General features: G+C 35.3%; 1 pseudogene; it reads right to left on the bottom strand.

Annotated features, from left to right (window-relative positions):
* Window positions 1-5,069: 5,069 nt before the first annotated feature.
* Window positions 5,070-6,142, bottom strand: LOC148689571 (uncharacterized; annotated as a pseudogene).
* Window positions 6,143-9,599: the final 3,457 nt, after the last annotated feature.

Here is a 9,599-nt window from a genome sequence, read left to right on the forward strand (position 1 = left end):
GTTGTAGTTGTCATTTACGAACTCACATGTAATCACAAAGGAAAAAAATTAGTTTTTGTAGCATGCTTGAAGGAAGGAACTCAAACTAACGCTACAATCCTGAGAGACTTAAGCCTAAACTTTGTTTGGAGAGTTATTAATCTGTGATTTCTTGTTTTGTAGAGTCGTTGCATCATCTCATTATTTCTTTGCTTGGTTGCTACTTAAAATGTGTTTTCATCATTATAGATCCAAATACTAGAACTCATGCCCATTTCATTCAAAGCATGATATTGAGTGCATAACATACAATAAGATGAAATTGTTTAGTTAAACCAGAGCCAAAAAGCCTTACCCTTTGCATATATATTGTAGGTTTTAACCCCTTTGAGCCTTATTTAGCCTATTTTCTTTGTTAGCCTAGAATAGGACTATCCATACCCTTGTTCTTAAAGAATAGTGGAGCATGACTTAGAGGGAATTCCTTTCAATCAACATTAGGCAGAAAAACAAGTGTGGGGGAAGGTTTTCGTTGGAAATCTGAAATCTTAATAAAAATAAAAATAAAAATAAAACGTGAAAAAGAAAGAAAAAGAAAGGAAAAGAGTTGAGAAATAAGTGAGAATGAACTCACAAGTATTGGTTGTTGAAGAAAGGGTCCAATAGTTTGAATCTGGCCCTAAGTGTTGTGTGAATCTCCCATGGGTGTTTAAAGTTGATTTCTGCATTCAAAAGTGAATTCTAAGTGTTTATTTCATTACTTTGCAAACTATCGCTTTAAGAACTTTTGTTTATCCCTAACCCTTCTTTGTTAGCCAATACCTTAGCCCAGTTACAACCCTTAGACTTCTATCTTGATTGTTATGTGTTTCAATATGTGGAGTTTGAAATTGGTATGAGCATATGGAATCCTTGGTTCTCACTTCTAAGTAGTGGCATTCCATTCATGAGATCATATACATGTTCATATTAATAATTCCAAAAAGTGCTTTATTTGTTATAACATATGTGAGTGTTAGTCTACATGTTTACATCAATCTTCTCACATATACTTAGTGTAGGGAGTGTAGTCAGAAAATCTGTGTGAAAATAGAGAGTATATTTGGTGAGGAATTGAGGGAATTCTCTAAGATATGTTACTACATTCAAAATGTTGTTTTAATTGATTAAATGCGAGCTAGTGAGTGGTGACTGCGGTTAAGTGTTTACTCAAGAGTAAAGAGAGCTAAAATCTATGGGAGTAGTGATTTTTAACATGTCATGTTGCATTGAAAATCCCTGAGGCAAATGTTGGAAGGACTAGATTGTGTTTTGTTTGTTTTGTTTTGCTCGAGGACTAGCAAAAGTTAAGTGTAGGGGAATTTGATAGGAGCATATTTATGCGACTTTGTTAGCCTATTTCCTTGCATTTACTTAGTGAGTTTCTATTTATTATAGTGATTTAAGCTATTTTCGTGTGTTTGTAGGTTCAATTGGCTAAAGTGGCAAGAAAGTGCATTTTGGAGTAGTTTTTGGCGTGGAATGGTTAGCACATGCTTGGAGCAAGATGGATGGACGAATTTGAAGTTCAAGAAGGGCTAGGAATGTGCTAAAGAGTTGAAGAAATTAATTCAAGACTTGGAAGACAACGAATCGGGTACAAAGAAGGAAACATTATCCAAGTTACCTATTTTGTCTTAGCTTTCATAATCTTTTCCTACTTAAGTTCCAGCTGCTAGGGGATCCTTAATTAATTTAGGACACCTAAATATATGTTTCTAGAAGGCCTAATCCTATTCCTAAAGGGGTGCCGCACCTTTCCTTCTAGAATACCCAATTCCTTGCCGCAATCCCCTTTCCTTTTCTCTCTAGGATCTTGCCGCATATCCCTTTCCCTTTTTCCTCTTGGATTCTGACATTTATTTACCCTTTTTCCTTACGGATTTGGAGAGCAAATCTTTCCTAAAAGAATTAATTAATGCCATGCTTTCCTTTCCTAAAATATATACAATCTGCCGCAAAAAAAAGGATATACCATTCATCCCTCTACCACCAGAATTCGCACCACCCCATCCACAACACACCATAACCCAATTTCATACACAAAGACCCTTGTGCCATAACTTTGCAAGGAAGGAGAGGATAACTTAGAGTCCTACCTACCATTCAAGACTTTTTGGATTGTTGGAGCGTTTCTAGGTGTATTCAATCTTTTGTTTTCAATGTTTAAATTTAATTGTTCTTGTTTGATTGCGAACATGAGGAGCTAAACTCATTTTGGCTAGAGGAGAATTCAAAGCCATGAATATATATATGTGATATGAATTGATTTCATCCAATTATTGTTTCGTAAAACATGAATGTGATTTGCTTTGATAACTTATTCTTGTACGTTGATTAAGGAGGCCTACTTAGTTTGCATGCATGAATTTGATGCTAGAATATAAGGGATTTTCACCTAATCGTTATGAACTTATATTTGCAAGTAGTGGAGGTCACTAGTCACGATCGTGTTAAATAATTCTTGGCAAGAGTATCATGCTTTTCATAGTTACGAATGCCGTGTCAATGCTTATGATTTCCATAAAACTTAATGATCTTTGATATATATCTTTATCATGCTGTTCATATAGGGAACTTGAGAAGAATAATTTGATTGCGTCGCTGAGTCCAATTCAATGAGATTAAGGAAATATGATGGTTAATTTGTGCAGTTCACGATTAACTTGGAGCATTGTCATTCATGGTTTATTGGAATAATAATTGGAGATCGATTTGTATGCATATGTGTCATGTGCAGCTCACTTAACCACACATTTTTCTTATTTGTTTCACAAGTCTTAATTAAGAAATATGAACCTACCCTATAAATTAAGATAAAAAAATCATTTAAGTTGCTCGTAATTACCACCAAATATTATAGGTTGAGTTCACAGTTTTAATTATCTTGGAAACAAATATTTATTTTTGAAAAAATTTGTCCAGACATTTTCCCAAACACATTTCCATTTTGTTTTCATGCTACATCCAATTGAACTTAAGAAAAAAAAATAATTATGGGCAAGGGCTTAAACAATCATATAGTACTCATGCATATAATAGGCCTTTCATTGGGATTAAATTTGAGTTTTAGACAATGGGCTCGACAAGTGGGCTTCCATAAGTGTGGCCAGGTCAAATCTAGGAGGGGTGGCAGCGCTAAGCTTTTAAAAACCAACGCTCTTTGACACCCAAAGTGTCTCCTTAAAGATTTTTCCGAAACGCCACATCAAGTAAGAGGTGACCATTAGTGAACCCCAATCAATGTTTAATGAACATCCTAAATCTGGATCATTTTCCTATGTGCTCATAATAAGCCCAACAACAATATTCAATTATTTCATAATTAAATAATGAAGAATAAACAATCATATATAAATTAATCAGAAGATAATCATTTAGATAATCAATTTAAAATAATTAATAATGAGATAATCTCTTAGATAATCAATCGGTAGAGAATACCTAGGAGCTAGACAACTCTCTAAGGAACTCGGCAAAATAACCCCATAACTTCGGGAGAAGGGGTGCCCCCTTTCTTACATTAATTCAAGAGATTATAGGAGATAATCACGTAGTAATTCTAATTCTAATTTGATAACCAGGATTATATGAAAATCAAATCACCTAATTAGAATTAATCTCATGAAATAATATTCAACAAAAGAATATTTTTCTCCATTTAAATACTAAAGTCTCAAAAATGAGCAATTAAAAAGGAAAACTAATTAAAAGGGCTTGAAAACTTTGAGTTTTAACGATAGGGACAAAATAAAGCGTAAAATGAATAGTACCAAGATTGACTTTTTAATGTAAAAATGTGGTTTTTCGTTAAAGTGAACAGTACCGGGAGCTTTTCGTTAAAGTTTCCCAATTAAAATGATATAATATCCAGTTTAAAATACTCAATTGAGACGAGTAATTTAAACTGACGCAATATCTCAAAATATTAGAGATTATCTTCCTCCAAGAAATCTGAAAATCCCAGATTTTTAATTTTGTAAGGTCAATTTCCCAAGACCGTATCTCACTTGATATGCATCCGTTTGATGCGTATTTTATAGCACTGGAAAGCCCATATTACGAGCTACAGCTTCTATTTCAGGAACAAATTCCAAAAACTGACTCTAATAGCACGAAAAAGAGATCCCAAATCTGAACATAAAATCACGTTTTTATTTTCTCCAATTTTTCTGCAGAAATCCCAGATTTCACAGATTCGCTAAAGCATGTTTGCGAAGCCATATCTTCTTCAATACTCGTCCAAATGACGTGTATTTTATATTTTTTTGAAGCTTATGTGGCTGACTACAAACCCCAAGCAAAAAATACAGAATAATCAGCTCCATGTACCCTAAATTCAGCCTACAAAACAACTGAAAACACTGAAATTTTCAAGAAATCACAAAACAAGGTTTGTGATTTCTCTCAAACCGTGGCACATATTTGCATGAAGTTTTGAGGGAATGATTCTCACACATAAAATAACATATTTCTCAAAAGAAATCCTCAAAAAAAACGCAATGAATCAAGACGTGATTTTTTTGGATTTATGCAACCATGGTGGATATAGTGGTTCTTCCAATTTACATCGAATTGTAAGGCGAGGAACGAGCCCTATGGCTTTGATACCACTGTTGGGATTTTATACTAATAATATAAAGAATTCAATATAGGATATGCCTTGCGTAATTAACGAATTTTGGATCGCCATCTCGTTCTTGCAAACCGTTGCATGAACCACGAAGGAAAACGTCATCCAAGGGAGGATTCGGTTGCATCTAACCTCGTTAGATTACCTACGTACCTTGTGCCAATGCACATGGATCAAACCACCATAGTGCTTAGTAGCCTCTAATCCTAGGGCCAAGGTGATACCCTAGAGGCTAAACTAAGAGAGAAGAAAGATTACTGAGAGTGGAGAGCATTATATTTCCCCTCTAGAGCTAAGAGAATTGTTTTTGTTGGTGTATTTTCTCCTTTCCCAAAGCCCTCTTTATATAGTGGCTAGGAGGGAAGAGAGAAAGGGAAATGGTCGATGTGGGACAAGTACCACATATCTATAACACAACCTATATTGGGTGTATAAATCCTATAGATAGTTTACAAGCATCTCTAGTGATTGCATTGAGACATTCAACAATATTTGTTGCCATGATGTTGTTCCATCAAAGTAGGCACGCGTCCACTTTTCATATCCAACTGAATGGAGATAATTACCCACCTCAGAATCAACTTTATATATTTCAGCCATAAGACGAATAAATTCAGGAAAATGATACGCCTTAGCAGTTGTAAAATACAATTTGTGTGCTTTTTGATTCTTAAAATAGTGCCTAAGGTTTTGACTTATATGGAATATGCATGCACCATGATGGGCATTGGGAAAAAAAGTTGAGGGAGCCTTTCGAATGCTTTCATGTCTATCAGAAACGAACACTAAGTCATCAAGTTCCCTAATTGCTCCTCGTAATTTTGTCAAAAACCAATTCCATGGTGCATCATTCTCTGAATCTCCAACTCTGAATGCTAGAGGGTATATTTGTTTATTGTCGCCCATGCATGTGGCAACAAACATAGTTCCAAGATATTTACCCTTTAAAAATGTCCCATAATCCGCAATTACAGGCCTAATAGCACTTTGAAATCCTCTTATGCAAGGTCCAAGTGACATGAAACTGTACAAAAAACGATTATTCTCATCAGTTTCAATATATGTTATCGTACCTGAATTTTTGGCTTCTAACACAGCAAAACAAGATGGAAATAACGCATAAGATTCTTTCGGTGATCCCCCAACCAAATCCAATGCATGTTCCCTAGATCTTCAAGCCTTCACATAACTTATACTCACACCCATGTCCTTCCATATATCATATATGATGTCATGTGGTATATGTACTCGTGATACACCCTTATACTTTATGCATTGACCAATAAGAGAGCTACTTGCTTGTCGATGATGGCGATTAATAATGTCCAATGAGCATGAGTGCATAACAACGCATTTTCTAACCTTGAAATATGAAGATTGTTGTAATTTAGAAGCACGTAATTTCCACTTGCATTCGTCACCAATACAACCAACTTCAAACCTTTCTTTGTTTGATCTCTTCACTTTGGACTCATAATTGTTCTTCATAGCATCAATACCCAGCCTTTTTTTTAAATCCTCCTTAGTCTCGTACAATTGACCAACAACTAAATCTTCATCTGAATTGAACAGGTCCACCATGTCTGATTCATGTGCAATATATTTACCCTTGTGACTATCTGATCGGTTAGAGCTGGGTTCGTCAAATTGCATATTATCTTGGAACACATTATCAAACTCCATATGTGGATTATTCTCAAATTCTTGATTTACTAAGTCGTTATCTAAATCATGTTGCACATTATCTTCAAAATCACCTTGAGTAACAAAGTTGAGATCCGTTTGCAATGGGTCTTGTTCGAAGTTAGCCGGAGCTTGTTGATTGATCCCACTTTCAAAAGAAAATACCTTTTGCTTTGATGTAACACATAATGGAATCTTTCAAGACCTCAAAAGGTTTTTAAAAATAAATGCCTTGACATCATCATCATCAACTATATTTGCAGGCCATGTAGTTTCCATTGTGTTATATATGACTTTCATAATTACCTCATATCTATTTGGGTCCACATTCACAATACCATGTACTTTCTTATGAAGTTTTGCAATTTTGGTACGTTGAATCAACCCACCTCCACCATAGTTAACTAAAATTGTCAAATTAGACATTTTCCTAAAAAATAAGCAAAATAATAAAAAAAATTAAAAAAAATGACATAAACAGATAGTTGAAATAAACAAAACAGTACGCAAAACAATAAGAAAAAGTAAAACTATATGCAAGCAAACATGTAATTGAATAAACAGATAGTTCCAATCACAAAGTACTAATAAAGTAGTGTTGCACAAATTGTTTTGTATAAAAGGTTCCTAATATGTGATGAACTACTCCAGACAATACTAAAATCAAACTATCATATTAAGCAAATAAAATGCAAGAAAAATATGCTTTAACCATGTAAATAATATCTAGAATACGATACTACTGCTTTAACCATGTAAAAAAAGGCAGTAGGTCCTTTTTGTAGGTTCTTAATAATACGATTTTGTTAACTATTGTACCAAAATTATGCTTTAAACATGTTTGCTAGATTATGTTTGCATTCAGAAGGAAGAAACTACAAGATCTAAGAGACAACGCAGACAAGGAAAAATGAAAGAAAATTAACCATCTACACTCACCGTCGTTTAGGGTTGCACAAGTCTCCACCATTTCCTACTAGCAGTCGATGCCTTCACTCTCTTATGCACAAGTCTCCACCATTTCCTATGTCTAGGGTTTTGCCGTCAGGTTTTCTAATTCCTCATCCAATAGGGTTTTGGTTTTGTAAGTTCTTTTGGTTTTTAAAATTGAGTAGTATTTGTGTCTATTTAAGTGAGATTTTGGATATATTTGAAAGTTTTTATAAAAATCGACATATTTGAAATTAAGGGCTAATTTTTTGCTATTTATGATAAATTCTCTGAAGATGAATACCACTAGACTGTAGTACTAAGTGGCATAGCTGGAAACATTTTTAAAATCGAATTTCTCGTATCAACATTAAACTTTTTAGGGTAAATATCAGTTTACTACCCTCATGTTTCGTGGTTTTCAACATTTAGTACATCAAGTTTTTTTCGTCCCAGAGTCATACCTAAAGTGTAAATTTTGGGACAGTCTCATACATCCGTTTGTCAAACTGTTAAGTCTCTCGTTAAGTGATGACATGGCGCCCATGTGGACAATGACTAGGGTGCCACGTGTCATTAAAGGGTCCACGTGGATTTTTTTTTTTTTTTTTTTTGTTCTTGTTCTTCTTCTTCTTCTTACTCTTTTCTTCTCTTCAGATGAGGGGTTCACCTTTACCCCTCCCGATCCCCTCCCTTCTTCTCTCTTCATTCTTTTCCCTGCACCCATCCTCCCCATACACCCACCCATTCCCTTCATCTGCACTCACCCTCCCGCACACTTCTTCTAAGAAGGTGATGTCAATAGTAGATTCAACAACTGGATGAGCTCAAAATTGATGAGAAAGAATAATAGAAGCAGATAGAGGGAGAAATTGGAAATAGGGTTTGAGACAAAACCCATTTGCTCTTTTCAATTTTTGGATCAAATCATGTCAATTCTTGGAGTTCCTGAGATGGATTTTTGAAAACTTTGAGAAAAACCTACCTGGGTAGTGTAAAGATTGAAGCTTTTTTGCTTGAAACTGATTCTTCTGCAAAAAAAAAATTGGGGTTTTATTTTTGTGGGGTTTGGTATTTGGGTTTCTGGGTTTTGCTTCTCTGACACAGACAACTCATATCCCCAAAACCTATCCCAAATGCCCATGCCAAATTCCGACCCAACACTTGTCCTTTTCCTTTCCGCAACAGCCAAATCATTCTCTTCCTTCACCAGCTCCGAGAGATTTCCCACCGATTCAGGAACATTTCTGGAAAAATAATTGTAACCCAGATCAAGAACCTTCAGCTTCGAGAAGCTCAGGGGGATTTCGTAGAAGAAGTCGCATACGACGCCGTGAAGAGCGGAAAGGCAGAGATCGTCGGGGAAGAGGGAGCGCCAGGGGATGTCGGGGTTGACGGAGCTCATAACTGTGTAGACGGTGTCTTGCTCGGCGAGGGTGAAAAGGGGTTGGGGTTGTGAAATGACGGCTGTGGACATGAGGGTTGTGAGGAGGAGGAGGAGGGTTGTGAGTGCAGATGAGAGAAGGGAAGGAGAATGAAGGGAATGGGTGGGTGTGCAGGGAGGTTGGGTGCAGGGAAGAGAAGGGAGGGAGAAGGAGGGAGGGGGTCGAGAGGGGTGAAGGTGAATGCCCAATTTTTTTTTTTTTTTTTTAAATTTTAAATTAATTTTTTTTTAATTTTTTTAATATTCACGTGGACCCTTTAATGACACATGGCGCCCAATTATTGTCCACATGGGCGCCACGTCACTCCTCAGGAGACTTAATAGTTTGACTAACGGATGTATGAGACTGTTCCAAAATTTACACTTTAGGTATGACTCTGGGACAAAAAAAAATTGATGTACTAAATGTTGAAAACCACAAAACATGAAGGTAGTAAACTGATATTTACCCAACTTTTTAATATGCTTATAATAAAGTGCTGCCAAACATTGCGTCAATGAACTCTTCCAAAAAAAGGCTATAAAACATTAATCTAGTGGTACTTCTTACATGTTTACTTATAGAGAATAGAAATCAAAATCATGCCAATTCTTCATTTCCATGCGTTTACCAAAACATGAGTTTTGGAATAATTTCATTTTCTAACTTCCATGTTTTTAGTAACAGACATGACATTTAAAAAGTATGAATTTTACCTTGATATGATGTACTTGAAAAATTAAGTATCAAATTAACTTAGAGAGTTTTGGTAAACATTTCATAGTTGCATATCACTTATATTTCCTTTCTCTATTTTGCTGTTAGACTCAATCTAATGGAAAAAATTTCTTCATATTTGTAAGGAGTTTCAAATTTGAAATCCCCCTAACAAACTTTTGCCATGGAAAGTA

This window comes from Pyrus communis, chromosome 17 (genome assembly GCF_041283825.1).
Source record: "Pyrus communis isolate YQ-2024b chromosome 17, ASM4128382v1, whole genome shotgun sequence".
NCBI lineage: Eukaryota > Viridiplantae > Streptophyta > Magnoliopsida > Rosales > Rosaceae > Pyrus > Pyrus communis.